This window comes from Equus przewalskii, chromosome 4, assembly GCF_037783145.1.
Source record: "Equus przewalskii isolate Varuska chromosome 4, EquPr2, whole genome shotgun sequence".
NCBI lineage: Eukaryota > Metazoa > Chordata > Mammalia > Perissodactyla > Equidae > Equus > Equus przewalskii.
Genome location: NC_091834.1, coordinates 71,572,893 through 71,590,541, shown reverse-complemented (window position 1 = coordinate 71,590,541; position 17,649 = coordinate 71,572,893). Strand labels below are relative to the sequence as shown.

Sequence of the window (17,649 nt, the reverse complement as noted above, 5' to 3'; positions counted from 1 at the left end):
ATATGAAGGGTTGGGACTAGCATTTTTGCTATGAATATGTCAAAATGATTGTGGTTAAAAAACCGGCAGTTTATGGGATAAAGGGTTATTCTCTGAAGTAGTATTTGGAATAGTCTGGGAATTGGGAGTAGAAAGGTCAAGAAGTCTTTTGATGTATTGCAAAGAGAGAGTTGTTTTAAAAAACAAATTGATTTTTAAGGTCTAGATGGGCACTGTGGGAACTGGAGGGCGCAATCATAAAAACGATGAAGTAGGAAATACCTTGGCTCTCACACTCTCTTTTATTCAACTCATTTCTTCTTCCTTTATAAACAAGCTTCAAACTGTAGTGAAGCACTTTCATTGTTATACCATGCATTGGATTGCCCTACACGGGGCATCCTTGGGAATACCTAAAAGCAAGATGCCATGCAGATGCACAAATTCAGAGGTGTCATTACTGTGTCCTGTCTTTGGAAGAAAAGAGAGAAAAACAAACTTATGGGCAACATGGAACAGTTGATAAGAAAAGTTAATCAAATTAAGAGCTTTGATAACAATATTGATGAATTGGTAGAGATGAACATTTCCCAATCAATTTAAATTGGGTTGCATTGGTTAGAAAAGTATTTATCTTTTTTTTAATTTTTAACTTTTTGAGGAGAATATCAAGGTGAATTTTGTATTTTAGTGTACTCAAAAGTGTGTAAATACATTAAAATTTTAAAATTATTATGAGTTTCAATAATAGCTTTATTGACATATAGCTCACGTACCATATAATTCACCTATTTAAAATATACAATTACATGGTTTTTGTATATTCGCAAATTTATGCCACTATCACTACCATCAATTTTAGAACACTTTCATCACCCTTCCTCCCAAACCCACGCCCATTAGCAGTTACTCTCTTCCCCTGCATCCCCACTCCCTACCATAGGCAACCACTGACCTACTTTCTGTCTCTATGGATTTGCCTGTTATGGACATTTCATATAACTCGAGTCAAACAATATTGTCTTTTGTGACTGACTTCTTTCATCTAGCATAAATAACATTTTCAAGGTTCATCTATGTTGAAGGATGTATCAGAACTTCTTCTTTATTACCAAATAATATTCCAATTCCATTGTATAGAAATACTACATTTTAATTATCCATTCATAAGTTAAAGTACATTTGAGTTCTTTCTACTTTTTGGCAAGTATGAATAATACTACCCTAAACATTTATGTACAAAATTCTGTACGGACATATGTTTTCAATTCCCTTAGGTATATACCTAGGAATAGAATTGTTGGGTCATATAATAATTACGTTAAATCCTATGTTATTGTTGTTGTGTTCAGATGTAAGGCAGAGACTTCAAAGTTGGGAAGCTGGGTAAGGCAGGTAGCAAGTAATTATTTCTAGGTGCCAATGATATCTAGAGAGGCACTAATAGTTACACACACAGTGATAAATAGAATAAGAGAGCCCATGATAAATGAAGGAAAATTCTGGAACTGAAATTATTTCTGCTGATTAAATCTTAACCTCATGCATCAGCAGGCAGAGTTTTTTTGGGGGGAAGCATGAGAAAAGTATGAAGCTTCTATGTCCACACAAGTATAGGGCAAATGGCAAGACTCACTTAAGAAAACAATTAAGTTCATTTACTCATTTGTTCATTCACACATTCATTTACTCATCTATATATTCTTGAGCACTTATTACATGGCAAGTTTTTTTTCTAGGCAATTAGATACATCATTGAACAGAACAGACAAGTATTCTTGTCCTCATGAAGCTTACATCCTAGCTAACATGGAGATGTGTGTTATGAACTCATTCCTCCAAAATGATGGGTTGGAAAAAAATAACATGGTTTATATAGATTAAGATAAAGATATTTGTGGTAAAAATGAAACAAAATTTAAAAAGCCTCTAGCCAAATATTCAGTCATGTATTAAAAGTTAAAAGTTTCCCATTCAGACTGGCCTGATGGTGCAGTGGTTAAGTGTGCATGTTCTGCTTTGGCGGCCCGAGGTTCGCAGGTTCAGATCCTGGGTGCAGACATGGCACCGCTTGGCAAGCTGTGCTGTGGTAGGCATCCCACATATAAAGTAGAGGAAGATGGGCACGGATGTTAGCTCAGGGCCAGTCTTCCTCAGCAAAAAGAGGAGGATTGGCAGCAGAGTTTAGCTCAGGGCTAATCTTCCTCAAAAAAAAAAGTGCCCCATTCATGTGACCTTCCCCTGCTAGTCTGCTCCATTCCTCAGTGACATTTGCTTCTATACATTTTATATATCATTATTCCTTGGTTCTGAGAGGTCACCAATTATAAGACGCTCCATTCAAATGATAATATTTTATCAAGAATATATCAATAAAAGAGACACTACCAGTAGTGACCAGACACATCACTGATTGCAAGACGCATTTCAGGGAAAGAATGAGCTTCTTAGATTTTAATAAATGCTGTCTGTGTAACCTGAATAACCTTGTGGTCTTCACCTTCATCCTATGTAGTAGAGGGAAGTCCTGTTCCCTGGCTGGAGTCACTCCAAACTCTTTCTCCATATTTCATTGTTGATCATCTCAAGCCATCTCAGCCTCCTCTCTGTTAGCAACTATGTAGTTAGAGCCTGCTGGCTACTTCCTTCCAGAAGTAATGCCTTCCCAATCGTCTCTTTAGGCTGGCAGCTAGGACTTACCAACTTCCTCCAGAAAGCTCTTTTCCGTCACCTTGGTTTTCTGGGTCTCAGTGCCCCAACTCTTTCTACTTTAATGTAGTGTAAGCCTCTTCTTTGACTCAAGTTTATAATATTCTGGGCCTAGAAAAGTCCAAATGTAGTTAGCTTTTAAAATAGGAGTTTTCCTAATTTCAATGTATTAAGGATTATGTTTATTAAAAAACACAAATGGAATCTTGCTATATATTCTGTTCTAATACACACATATGTATATACACACACACATATATGTGTGTATGTGTGTGTGTTCTGCGAAACAAAATATTATGGGCCTTTACGTTATTCATTTTACTGGATTGTATAGTGTTCTCTTATATGAATAAATGAAACATTAATTATAAATATTTAGGTTGTTTCCATTTTTTTATTGCTACAATAAACATCTTTTACATGCACATATATGTAAAGATGAATATATGTATGTGTGTATGTATCTTTGAGCACTTTGAGTATATTTGTCTGTTAGAAATATAAATAAATTTATTTGTTAAATAAATTCTTAAGGTTGATCTGTTGGGTCAACGAATATAGATATTTAAAATTTGGATATTTTTTGCTAAACTGTCTGCCATATTATCTTGATAGCAATTCCGAAGTCCTATGTGAAAATCATAGAGGAAACTTTTGCAAGATTTATCATGGACACTGAAGAAGATGAAGAAAATATTTTTTGGAATAGTAGCATATTGATTAAATATCATGGTGAGTGGAATAACTTTGGTTTAGTGGCTTGGCACATCAATAAAAGAAAAATGCACTCTATTGGAATAGTTTCCTATATGTCTATGTCTTCTAAGACTAAAGGGATGTCACTGTCATTGGGAAGTATTTGATAGATGCTGATAAAATCTAAATGGTGATTTGGGGCATGCCAGTAACAATCATGAATAGAGATTTAAAGGCTATATTTTAGCCCTATTCTCACTTATTGAACCTATTTTTATTGTATTTGCTGTGATTATAGGTACTTATGCAAAACTTATTCTTAATTCTACTTTTTTTTCTATTTTCAAGTAACTCTCTAAACATGTGGATAATGGCAGAAAATCAGCTTGACACAGATATCTGTGCTTTTGCAGTGCAGCGTACTCATCAAGCTGACTGCTGAATTATTTCATGATAAGATAATTTTCCTTCAAGTCTAATACCACAGAGGTCACGTGGTCTGGAGATATTCATGAAGAAACTGTCACTTTCAGGCTCCTAATATCAGTCACTCTTCTATCTATATTTGGTTTATGGAATCAGGAAAGTGTGATAGTAGTTATTAGCTGCTCTCAGAAAATCCTCTTGCAAGATAGATTTATTTCCTGATTAATGATGGAAATGATCCAGTATTAATTTCAGTTTTTGATATCAACAATTTTATGTTAACATCATTCTTGCTATGTTCACCTTTCAAATTACTATGATCATTCTAATGATTAAAAAGCTATTATTTGATTTAGATTCACTCTGTAATTATCAGCTGTAACATTTTCTGACATTTCTTACTAAATTTGAGTACATGAGGTTGTACTTCAACTAACAAAAGATTTTCCTATAGAAGCTTTTTAACATGCACTCAGGTAAATTTAAAGCATAGAAGACCAGGGAAGTAGTATTAGTCATAAATTCTATCCCATCTGAATCTAATTTTTGGTAGGTGCAGTGGAATTTGTTTTATTGCTTTTTTACACTTGAAATTAGGATATCTTATACAATCATTTGTTTGTATTCATAGTTTTCTCAATATTTATTTTATAACAACAAATTGCATTTTCCATTGCTCTATTTTTTAAGTTGCCTTCTTAGAAAATATCTGACCTTTATATTCCTTCTTAGTCATTATGATTAATGAGAGTTACAGCTTTTAATTGCAGCATAAGAAAAATACTATCAGTGCCCGAAGAATGTAACAATTACCTTAATACTTCTCTTTTTTGGACGTGTTCTTATGAAGCAAATCAGTGAAAGCAGCCAACAATTTAAAAACTAGAAAGTACTATACAAGATTTCATATTCCCTTTTGCTTAGTGAATTCTGTAAGTGTGAAAGGCAAATGTTTGTGAAAAATCTTCAAGTATATACAAATCTTTACTTACTGGGTTTTATATGTTTTATATTATATTGCCGGTCTTTTTTGGTAATGCCATAAAATTTGTCTCCAATAAAGTATCTCTTCTCTTTTGGTCATTTTGTTAGGGTGGATTTAATTAAAAAATGCGTTTCTTTTGTTCCAAAAATCTGAAGACGGCAAATAATATGACTGCTTATTAATATCTTTGGGTCATTTGCACTTTACCAATATTTTAATGTTGGGGCTATTTCTTTTGAATTTTCACATTCTGCCTTTAATGCATTAACTATATCATCTACAGTGAATCTTCCTTACGGGAACATCTGGGTTAACATTGATACTTACTCTGCTTTTATATTGGATAATCATTGAATTGAGAATTTGAAAGTTAATTAATGAAGTTCCTTTGAGGTCAGTCTGTGTCTTGTGATTAGATGTCCTTAAAGAAGCAAGGAACTAGATAAGACATTGCAATGGCATTGAAATTTAGGAGCAGAAAATATATTTTGTGAATTTTTTTCTCTAACGGTATTTCTGCACAGCAGCAAATGAGTGTGCCACCAATAATTGCCCTTGGTTTGACTCAATGGGATCAGTGCCACTAGTTGATAACCCCTGAAATGTCCTCTGAATATTACCATGTGAAATCATTTCTTAAGATGGAAACTGGTCTCCATATGAGATCAAAAAACCTTTATTTAAAAAAAAAAGTGTTACATTAAAGAAAATTTTCCATTCAAGAGCAGGAAAGGTCAAACATACTCTGCTATATTCGAACATACGTTTAATCCCTTTATAGATTTCAAAAGAAAGCGAAAATAGTAATTTGGATCACACCATAGAGGACAATTTTTAAAAAATGCTTATTTAGTAAAAACATCATTCAATATTCAGAATTCTCTTTAGAGTTGATTAATTTCTAAAGTTCAGATCCAGTAGACATTATCCATCCTCTTACATTGCACCCAGTTTATTGACTCAAAAGAATGGAATTGGAAATGATTGCAAAAGGTTCATAAACTTTAATAGATGATAAGCTACTTACTGTTAGAGGCAACCCCGAGAATCAGTTTCCAGATTCTTAGCCAAGTGTTCTATTACAAAATGCTGTTTTGACTCCTTCTAACCTATCCCTCACATAAAACTTTCGTGCTTGTTGAACACAGTCCCTGAATTTTGTTTTTAGTCATTATCATCTATTGTTAGAAAATGCATTTAATGTTAAATTCCTCGTGATGCAACCTATGCTCTTTTTCAAAAAACTTTACAAATATTGACAATTAGCATAAACTTAAATATCTTCTTTTAATCTAAGTGATATTCTAATACTTTATGATGCTAAATTTGGGTCACATTGCTTTTATTTTGTGGAATCTTGAAATTAATATGGAAATGTTATTAAATAATTTTAAGTATAAAATATTTTATTCCTCTTTTTCTGTCTTTGTAAAATATGTGTAATATAGGAAATAAACGGCTCCATATATAATGCTTATGGTAACAAATACGTTACATATATGTCTTTTTATTTAATCTCTAGAGCATACTCTGGTTTATGGATTTTTCTTTTTAATTTTGCTGCTTCCCATTGGCAACAATATGTTACAAGTTTTTATTCATTTCAAATAAATTCATTTCATTCCACCAAAATTTTTTCTTAGTCCACACCTCGTACTTTTTCAGGTTAACACTCTATCTAGAAAGCATTCCCCCCACTTTACATAAATCCAATTTCCTTGCCAATTACCACATTAACCTTTACAGAAAACATACCAATATTGGCTCCTCTGATGATTCTTTCCTGTTCTCAGAATCCACGTGCTCCATTTATACCATGTTAATTTGTGCAGCTAGTAATTTGTTTTTGTTTTTGTTTTTCTGTGAGGAAGACTGGCCCTGAGCTAACACCTGTGCCAATCTTCCTCTGTTTTATGTGGGATGTTTTATCTGGGATCCGAACCTGGCGAACTCTGGGCTTCTGAAGCAGAGCGTGCGAACTCAACCACCACGCCACCAGGCGGGCCCCTAGTAATGTTTTTTACGTGCATTCTTTTCTTCAGATCTGAAAGAGTACCTTATCTGGCTTCCATCTTTTCAACTGGATTGTAAACTTTGAATTGAAGAGTCACATCTTTGTATTAGTTTCTCTATTTCATTTCTCCATATCTGTCCTCCTGTTACTTGTTTGGTACTCAAAATGGTTGACTTTTCGGTCTACTAAGTTGTAACTAGGAATTTCTCATTGTAGATCACTGTTTTCTATTCTGTCAACAGACTGTGAATGACAGTTCCAGATTTGGGATAATAGGCTTAGACTAGAAAGTAAACATAATGACGAACTAAAGTGGATTATGTAAAATATCAATAAATAAATATAAAGAAACTCTATAATATCATTTTATTGATATTCACTAAGATACTACAGATTATTTTTTTAAAAAAATGTATGCTACAAAACCTGTACAAAAGCAGTTTATCATTATACACATTCAGCATCGTTAGTTGTACGACTACAGAAATAAAAGGCAATGTGCTGTGCTGGTTCATCAGAGCGCATGAGACCTCAGTTGGAGCTCTTGGCCTTAGTCTCAGGGGTTCCATCCAGGTGAGCCTGGCCCAGTTTGCAGGTGTGACAGGACCAAGTGCCCCTCTTCTTTAACCGGCTCAGTTTCATCAGCTTCTTACCAACTTCAGAAAAGTTGCCCACTCGTTGAGAAGAAAGTCATAATTATCACCATGCAAGTTTTAAATATTTTATATTTTATATTTACATTGATTTCTCTTAAAGGCAGTAGCAAATATTCTTAGACACTATTAAGTCAATTGTAGTCTATTAAACAGTTTTTGGGTACAATTGGCCCAGGTTTGAGATTAATTTTTACTGACATCACCAACAGAATGGTAAGAAAATAATGAATAGTGATTTTACCTAACTTACAATCTAATGGCATAACCACACTGTTTATCACATATTTTATTTATTAAATAATTTATATTCATTTTATAAACAATTAATAGTACATGTTCTATGTAGGATGATCTGTTTGCTTGTGTATGCTTGGAAAATGTTAATATTTAAAATTTAGTATTACTGTTCCTAGGGCATGCATTAAGATGGACCCTTGTTAATTCCCTAAATAATGGCATAGAAGATATTTAAAATAATTAAAACTAAATATAGAATCAAGAAAACTACCTTTAATTTTTATTTTGTTTTGTTTGACAAATGAAAATATTTACATGGGATAAATCCAGATGGTCATTGATTTTTTTTTTCCAGGAAGATTAGCCCTGAGCTAACATCTGCTGTGAATCCTCCTCTTTTCTCTGAGGAAGAGTGACCCTGAGCTAACATCTGTAACTATCTTCCTCTACTTTATATGTGTGACGCCTACCACAACATGGCTTGCCAAGCAGTGCCATGCCCACACCCAGGATCCAAACAGGCGAACCCGGGCCTCCAAAGCGGAACATGTGAACATAACCACTGCACCACTGGGCCAGCCCTTGGTTATTTATTTTTATATAATTAAGAGGAAATAATTTTAATTAAAATTATTTAAATGTATTAGACTCTACAATTAAATTTTTTTTATCTGCCTCATTTGTAATAGATGATCAAAAGAGGGGTATATAATTGGTATCTTAATCTACATATATTTACACATGGGGAGTATAAGAAAAGGAATAGAAACAAGATAAAATATATAAAAATTGTACTTGCTTAAATGATTAGATTTCCCACAAATTGTGGTAGGAAGGGGTAGGTGTTAGACCGCATAGTTAAGGAAACTTTCAGAGCTACACCTTAAACACTTTTTCTTTATCTTCATAGTTCAGTGCTAATGATGATAATGTTATTTCAGATAAAATAGAGTTGTTATTACATTTGAAATGAGTATTTTAAAATATTGTAATAAAATGCACTATGAAGATAATTTATTTTCCACATAGGGTCCAGGAAATAGAAGTGCATTTAGTAAAATAAATTGTAGACTATAGACACAGTAAAATTTCCCTAGGGAACCAAATCAATCTTTTGACGAGATAAGTCATACTTTCGTTCTTGTCCTCATGTTCTTGATTTTCATTTTGTCTAAAATCCCCCAAAAGAAAGTCATTAATGTTGCTGGCTGGACACTCCAGGAGTTCCTCTTCCCATCTTCAGCTCTTCCCGTGTCGATGAAGCATCATTCGGGGGAGGTTGTGTCTCCACTGTTTCTCCATGCTTGGTCCCGGTTCTGGAAGAGGGGAAGTTGTTCTCAATGTATTTCAATCAAAGCTAAATTCCTTTTATTTGCAGGTGAGGTGTGAATGGCCTTTAAAATTAAGGCCAATATAAGATAAAGACGACTTTCTGAAGCAACTTCTTCATTTGTGCTGCTTGAAAGATAATTGCCTTGTAAAAAGTTCCAAAGTGGCAGCAATAGTTGAGACTCTAGAAACCGCTTGAAACTCTTCTTCCTCATGAGCACTGACTGCCTTTTGATCATTTAGAAGTGTGTCTTCAGTCACTAGAATAGACATCAATTATCTCTTTATTCTGGATTTTCCAAGTGTAAAACAAATTTCTCAGACAATTGACTGATTGAATCTGAGATACTGTGGACGTCAACTTGAACACCAGTGATCTGCTTAGATAGGTCATCCTCTTTTTCATACCAGTGTTAAGTCAATGCAGTAAATCATTAAGATAGAACTGCTGATTTTAAAAAAAGTAAACCATAAATTGGAACGAAAAGAATTACAATAGGGTAAGTATGAAGAATAACATTTGTCTGTCAGATTTTTATCATCTTAGAAAAAATACTTCAGAATTCTCCATTAAAATTTCACAATTAATGAAAAAAGAATTGTGGTTAGATAACATTGTGAAAGGATTAAGTCCTTCACAGACATGCAGAACAAATGAAAACCACTGTTTCCATTTCTGTATTCTACACCTAGACAAACACGTATTTAGAAAAACACGTTTGTTTTACATATTTAAGAAAAGCCACAAGAAATGAAATCTTCTAGTAAAGGCTACAATAACTATTGATTAAACCTAAAGGAATAATCAGCTGTTCCCATTTCTTGTGGGTAGTACTATCTTAATTCTTAAAATATGATTTTAAATTTACTTGTAGCATTGAACTACATTTCAAGAATTTCTTGGAGAAATCAAGAAACAACTAACACATACCTTATATATTTAAGTGGTATGTGGTTTTGGAGTTTGTAACACTTTGGGATGAGACATGACCAGGTGAGACGAGAAAACAGGATAAGAACAAATATATGATGTAGGGGGGCAGGGGAGAGAGATCGAGGTGAGAGGTATTGGAGGTTAATTCACTTCATTTTTTAACCCTGCGGAATTAATTCCATCATTTCTCTCCACCTTGTCTGTTTTGACCATTGTTCAGTATGTGACATATATTTTGCTTGCCCCCACATTCCTATCTCCACAATACTTTTGTGTTTTTTTTCTTTTAAATTCTCATATTTCCCTGTCTTCCCAACTCTTTTATTCTACTTAAACTTCCTCACTTCTTCATAAGTCCCACAATCTGCCTCACTAGCCTTTATAGTTGGGAAACTGATTTTTGCTGAGAAAAATCACACAACTCTGAAGATTAACGATTATGAAAATTTATCATGTCCAACTTGCACTGGGGCTTCAATACTACTCAGGAATGTTTCTGACTCAACTTCTACTCCTGTTCCTCTCAGGGTGCTTTGAAACTTTCAGTAAACCCCTAAAGACTCTCACTTTTTAAATATTGTACAAGATGGCTATTTTAGATTTCATATCAGAAGAGTCAGCAAGAGACTTTTGCTTTCCTCCTTCAAACCCATTATTCATATTGTTGCTATAATAATATTTCTAAGATGCAAATCATTTTATTCCTTTGCTTAAAATTTTCAGTGAGCTGCCACTATTCATCAGGATAACTCCTAAATGGCTTACCATGGCTTTTGAGACTTTTGAATGATCTTGGAGTCATTTCACTCAACAAATATTTATTGAGCACCTACTGTGTCTAGTCACTGTTCTTTGTGCTTGAGACACACAGTGAACAAAACGGGCAAAGATCCCTGCCTTCAAGGAGATTATACTGTAGCTGTGGGACATAGATAATAAATGATAAATAGAATATGCAAGTAAATTATCCAGTATAGTGGAAGATGATAGGTGCTATATAAAAAAAATTAGATCGGAAATTCTGGGAGTGATTGAGGCAGGTTGTGATATAATGAAATGGTCAGGGTCAGCCTTATGAGATTTGAGTGTATGTCCCCACCATGTGCACCCTAAATTCCCACCATACCTTGCTATCTTCCTTTTGCCAAACAGCCTTTATTCTGTCACTTGTTAGATCTTCGGTTTTACACAGAATGTCTAATTTCCATGGAAGTCCTTTCTTTACCCAACACATTTCTACTCTTGATTCCACATTCTGCTACGGCATTGTGGCCTCCCCAAATCTTTCCCTGATACCCCTTTACTCCCAGACAGAGTTGGTTGACCCTCTTCTTTATTACAACTATCTCATAATTTTTTTTGCATGTACTTGTTTACTTTTGTATTAATTATTTTTTTTTGCTAGGTTATGCTACAGCAACAAAGAACCCTACATTTCAGTGTTTTTTTCTCATTGTATACTGGCTGCAACAACTGCAGGAAAACTGTGGCTCTGACCCATGTATTTTCTTCATTCCAGGAGTAACCCACATTTGGGATATGTCTTTCTCATGGTAGAAGGAGAAGAGAAATAGTCAAAACATGCAACGGCCCTTAAAACTTCTCAGGTATAGCATGCATCACTCATGCTCACATTTTATTGGACAAAGCAAGTCAAATGGTCAAACCCAAAGTTAATGGGGTGAAAAAGATTCCTGAAGAGAATCTCCACAAGTCACATGACAATGGATGGGAGGTAAAATTGTCTTATAGGGGGAAAGAGCATAATTGTGAGCGATACAATCTACTACACTTGTATATCTCTCACAGCAGACTCTGTGTACCTTGAGAAATTTTATGGCTTTTATCACTTAGCATATTTCCTGGTATATAACAGCAGGTTAATAACATTTTTTAAAAGTTAAATAAGGAAAAAAGGAAGGAACCTAACATTTATTTAGTGGCATTGTATCCAGCACCACCATGCTTTGTTACCTCAATGCGACAAACTAGGCAAACAAGATTCCCAGGTAAATTAACCTGTGCTTAACAACAATTAAGGAGCAGTGGACCCAAGATTTTACCTCCAGCCTGTCTGACTCTAAAGCTGCTTTCTATTTCACCATCCTGTCTTTGTAGAGGTATATAATCTACAAATCTTATGTAGTGATTTCTTAATACTAAAATAAAGAAAAGAGGTAGATGTGGTAGTACTATGAATGGTGATTCTATTTCTGTACCAAATCTTACATTTGACCTATTCTTATCATACCTCCCACCATTTTTCTATTTCAGGCATTTGTCACATCCCATTTAGATTTCCATAATAACCCCTTAATTATTCTCCCCTCTTGCTAGATTCCCTTCTACATTTAAGTAATGTTCCCAAAGCATCTCTTTTATCATGTCATTCTGCTGTACAAAAGTGTTTCAAGGTTTCTAATTATCTACACTACAAACTGTAGTTTATGCTCAACCTACATGGTCTTACTGTTCTTCCTCAAATAGCTCTGCTGAACTATTTGCATCTTTAAGATCTAATCTTCACTTTTCCAAATACATACTTTGTTTTCTCTGCTCAGTCCACCTGGAATAACCCCCCTTTTGCCATCATTTATGGAAACGGTTTTCAACTTGAAGTCAATGCTGCTTATTCAAGAAAGACAGCTCAGGTCCCCACCTGAAAGTGGTCTCTCCCTCCTCTCTTTCCATGGAACTTCGTAGCTGTGAGATGACCAAAGTTACTGAGGATGTTTAGATCATACAGGACTGGATTCGATGTGACAACTATCTTCAGATATTTGAAGGGTAGTCCACTAGAAAAAAGATAGGCTTACTTTCCTTTAAGCTGACGTTCTAAAGGAAAGAACAAGAACCACTGTGGATATGTTATAGGGGAAAAGTTGCAGCAACTTCAGTATCTGCCTCAAGAAATATTTCTTTCCTCTTTTTTTGAGGAAGATTAGCCCTGAGCTAACATCTGCTGCCACCAATCTTCCACTTTTTGCTGAGGAAGATTCGCCGTGAGCTAACATCTGTGCCCATCTTCCTCTACTTTATATGTGGGATGCCTGCTTCAACATGGCTTGATAAGTGGTGTGTAGGTCCATGCTCAGGATCTCAACTGGTAAACCCCCCGCCGCCAAAGCCTAGCACGTGAACTTTACCGCTATGCCACCAGGCCAGCCCCAAGAAAGATTTCTATCTTCAAAGAAAATGTTTAAGCAAAATGTGGAGGCTCCCCAATAGTGGGTATTTATGATTCAAACATCATTATTTATCTTATAGTAATTTGTGTCCCTGGTGTTTTCCCTACTAGACATGAGCTCTTTAAGAATAGGGACTTTTGTTTTGTTTGTGTCTCTCATTGTGTTTCTTCGATTGGCTTGGTTATGCCAGGGGATATGGACACATGCCACTAGTACCACATGGTATAAATATAAAATAGATTTTATTAGGAGAAAAACTTTCAAGCAAAGAAATGGCAGAGTACACATCGTTGTGTAAATTCTCATAATCCCAAATAGAAGAGGGTTTAGATGGTGCCTGGCTTGGCTGACTGCACCAGGGAAAGTGCCCAGCTGAAGGGGCTTCAGGGGTAGGGTACATCTAGTTGAGCGTAACTTCTATGCTAGAGGAACTGGCCTTGTTAGAAAGGAGGAGCCTCTGGATCTCAGCCTCTGATGTCAATCTCTTCTTCACTTGAGCTAAGACCTGCTGAGCTAATTTCTTGCTAAGTTATAAAAAAGGGAGGAAATGAGCCACCAGGACACTCAGATCTGTTTCTTCTTATGCTTGCAATGCCTTTGCATGAAAACAGGTACTCCTTAACGGTGGTACGGAAAGAGAAAGAAGGTAAATAGATCTCTATCATTTTCATATTTTTCTTGACGTAAGAAAAGAGAATAGAAAATGGAAAGAAACTTTTGGACTTTTGTATCCATTTAGAAACTGACAGTTAATGTTCCCAGTAAGGTAGTGTGTCAATTCACTATCAATTGTAAGAAACAGAAATGAAGGACTCTGGCTAGCTGTGGGAAAAGTGAAGTACTGAAAGAAGGGCACTAACAGAATAGCTGGGACGCTGGAGGACTGGGTTTGAGAGGTGCAGAAAACAAGCAGGAGCAGAGGAACAGAAACAGGAAAGCTAGGAAAGCTCTGGGGGCAAGAACAGACTGGTTGGTAACTATAAATGCTACAACAGAGATGGAACTTGAAAACATTATGCGAAGTGAAAGAAGTCATGCACAAAAGGTCATATATTGTATGACTCCATTTATATGAAATATCCATCATATGCAAATTCATAGAGGCTACTAGGCTACTAGGGATTGGTGAGAGGGGGCAATGGGCACGAACTCCTTAAAGGGTACGGGGTTTCCTTTCAGTGTGATGAATATGCCTCGGAATAAGATAGAGATGATAGCTGTACAACGTGTGAATGTGCTAAATGCCCATGAGTTGTATACTTTAAAATGGTTAATGGTTAATTTTATGTTAACCTTATAGTATTTTACCTCGATTACAAAAAAGGACAGACTGGTCTGGACTAGTCTAGGAGGAATGGAATTCCAATTGTTCCTTCCTTTTTTCCGTTTCACTTGCCCAAGATTACAACTTTTCAGTTCAGTCAAATTTAGGCCATGAACCCTCCTTGTTGAATGGGGACAATGACATAAAGTATCCGCCCCCGAGGTTTCTTAGTGGGAAGCAGGCCCCAGGATTTCAGGGACCACCAAGATTACAGAGACCGTGGGGAAGTTTTAATTTCCAAAAAGTAGTAACGATGCTGTTAGGAAGGGATAGTGGATTTTGGGCATACACAAAATGCACCCCAAAATATCCCTGTTAGAGGCAAAAAAAAACACTAATCAGGCATAAAACAATCTTTGTAAGCAAAACTGGTAAGAAGTCGTAAAAAAGGAAACAAGAATCCTTAAACATATTTACCACTATTTTTTGTTTAACTTTTTCTTAAAAATATATGTGGCTGCTTTGTATGTAAAACAAATGCTTTAGAATATACAAACAGTTAAAATGAAATTCTATTCCCTTTAAATAGTTACTAGAATGTATATTGTGTAAAACTCAGAGGATAAATAAAGCTGGCATAGAGCCCCTTTGAAGTCAGTTGGGATGTAATACCTATTTTGAAAACAGTATGGGAAAAGAGACATTACAATTAGTTCTCTGCTTTTCATTAATCATAGTTCTTAGGATTCTTTGTGGGATTATGTTTTGGTGAAAACTTGGGAATTTAGATGAATTTCCTTGAGGTATTTGACAAGTCCGAAGAGGGATTACTGAGAAAAAACAATGATAAATTGACATTTGACTTTTAGGACACAGGGAGTATAAAGATTCAGCTGCAGTTCATGTCTTTCTGTTCCTGTATCCAATACAAACAGAGTGTAGTGATGCCTGCTGTCTGTGGTGACTGAAGAAGTTGCACCAGAGAAAGCACTTAAACGTTGTATCAAATTGAATATAATCAAACCAACATGGCTGTTTTACTTATCAAGGAAATAGCTTGGTTAGTCAAGACCTTCTTTTTGACAGTATTTATTGCAATAGGAATTCACCTGAAACACAGATGACCTGTATTGTACTCTTTATACCATAATAACATATCAGGCAAGTATTCATCCAAATAGAGAAGGAATTAATTTCAACTTTCTAATACACAATACAATTATTATTATTATTTTACTGGCACACAGATTAGAAAATGTACAAACTTGGATATAGTTACAACAGAGTAGAAAGATTACTGGGTATGAATTCCAAAGACCTGGGTTTGAGTACTGAATGCTACTATCTTTGTGAACCAAGGTAGATCACCTGAATTCTCTCGTTTAGTTTGCTGCCTTACGGTTGTGTTGTTGAGAATATCATACCAGTGTCATTTGCTATGATATATTTCTGTTTTATGGAATCTTTCTCAAGAAACAACTATATTTTCTCAAAATACTGATTATGGTTTTAATGTTATTTGAGATAAAATGAAGGAAAATAGAAGCTGGTTAATACCACAAGTTACCCATTCTAAGAATAATCTTATTCGGCAAATTGCTGTCTTTTCATTGGTGAAATTGCATATTTCCTTCTATTATAGGGGAATGTAATCCCACTGCTGGTAAATTTTGGCCATGGCTGCCCCTTATGCTGACTTTCGTCTCTCACTATCTCCTCACCGTGTGCTTCACTCACAGTAACTGTATTTAACCCTGGTTCTTAGTTCTAGCCTAGTTATCTTCAGTAACACAATTCCTGATGTTAAAATAAAACAAAACCAGTGTGAAATCTGTAGGCAGCAGGGTACAACACTAGGACAATGCTAATGGAAGTGGTAATGTTAAATAATAACAGATGGAGAGTGGTGAGCATTCACTTATTCTATGGGATGATTGGAAACGGGGTGGAATTGACAGGTGTGCAGTAGAGGGAGGGAAAGAATAATGAGGCAGAATAGAGAGACTGGCGAAAGTGAGGAATGGGAGGACAAACCGTTTCGGTATCTAAGCACAATTGGGTGTACTTAGATTCTATTTTAGATTATGTCAAATAACACTTTTACCCGTGTAGCTATTGGGAACTGACATTTAATTAGTGAATGACAAGCAAGAAATAGCAAGGTGACATGGAACCACTTAGCAATAAAGCGTCATTATTTCCCCTGCAGTTTATACTTGCAAAAGTTTTGTATTGTCCTTCGTTAAACCTTCACAATATCACTGTGAGAAAGATGGAGAAGAAGAACTAGCTGTTCACTCTTCCTTGTGGACTAAACAAAAGGAAATTAGTTTAAATTGCAGTCAAGTAAAAATGGCTTGGCTGAAAAGCCCATGTCTATGCTAAAAAAAAGTATGTCCTAAATACATTGCCCATTTTAGTTAAATGGCTGTTGAATTTAGTAATTTTTATTTTTACAACACATCAACTTTAAGCCAGGGTGATTACACTGGAAGGTCCAGGGCTGATCACAGACATAGAAGGCAAAGGCAGCTTTCTACACTGTATGTTTAACACTCTCTTGCTCTCAAATTTTCTCCCAGAGGACTGTCACATTTCCTGAAATTCTCACATTATTGACTCTTTGGGATGAGTCACTGAGATATCTGAGCACAGAAAATAGTATCTGGATTACACTGTACATTAATTTTAGGCATTTAAATTCACTTAATGTTTTTTGAAATAATTCCCAGTCATCTAGAAAAATTTCAAGAAAATGGAAAATAGGACAGAGGATTTTCAACAGAAAGGGGAAGTGAATCAGGAATCACTTAAGACAAGAGTTACTAGGTGAAATTCCCTGGTGGTGGCTTCTGAGCAGGAAAATCATTAGTAAAAGAGACCAGCCATTTGAGGTTACAAAAGGCACATCCAATAATTGAATTATTCATCCAATAAGTATTTATTGAGCCCATATAGTGCACCAGGCACTGTCCTTGGTGCTGGAGGTAGAGTAGTTAATAAAACAGACAACAATCTCTGTCCCCATGGACCTCAAATTCTAATGGAAACGACAGATAATAGACAATGGTAAATGAACAAAATGTACGTAATACATTAAACATTGACATGCGCTAAGGAGAAAAGGAAACCTGGGAAGGGGGATAAAGAATGTGTGTCGATGTGTGCCTGGCTTCCCAGGGAGGAGGTTGTAATTTTAGATAAGAGGGCTATTTTATGGTGAAGGTTAAAG

The 17,649-nt window shown here is 35.4% G+C and overlaps 1 long non-coding RNA gene across 2 annotated transcripts in view; it reads left to right on the top strand.

The window, feature by feature from the left end:
• LOC139082888 (uncharacterized) overlaps nucleotides 1-8,345 on the top strand; it is a 33,911-nt gene extending 25,566 nt beyond the window's left edge. Inside the window, exons 3-4 of one of the 2 annotated variants that reach the window (XR_011539231.1) lie at nucleotides 3,304-3,420; nucleotides 8,058-8,345. This is a non-coding gene — a long non-coding RNA (uncharacterized lncRNA). Of the gene's footprint in view, nucleotides 1-3,303; nucleotides 3,421-3,732; nucleotides 6,267-8,057 lie in introns of those variants that run through there. The other variant, XR_011539230.1, reaches the window with a different exon arrangement.
• The last annotated feature ends 9,304 nt before the right edge of the window (nucleotides 8,346-17,649 follow it).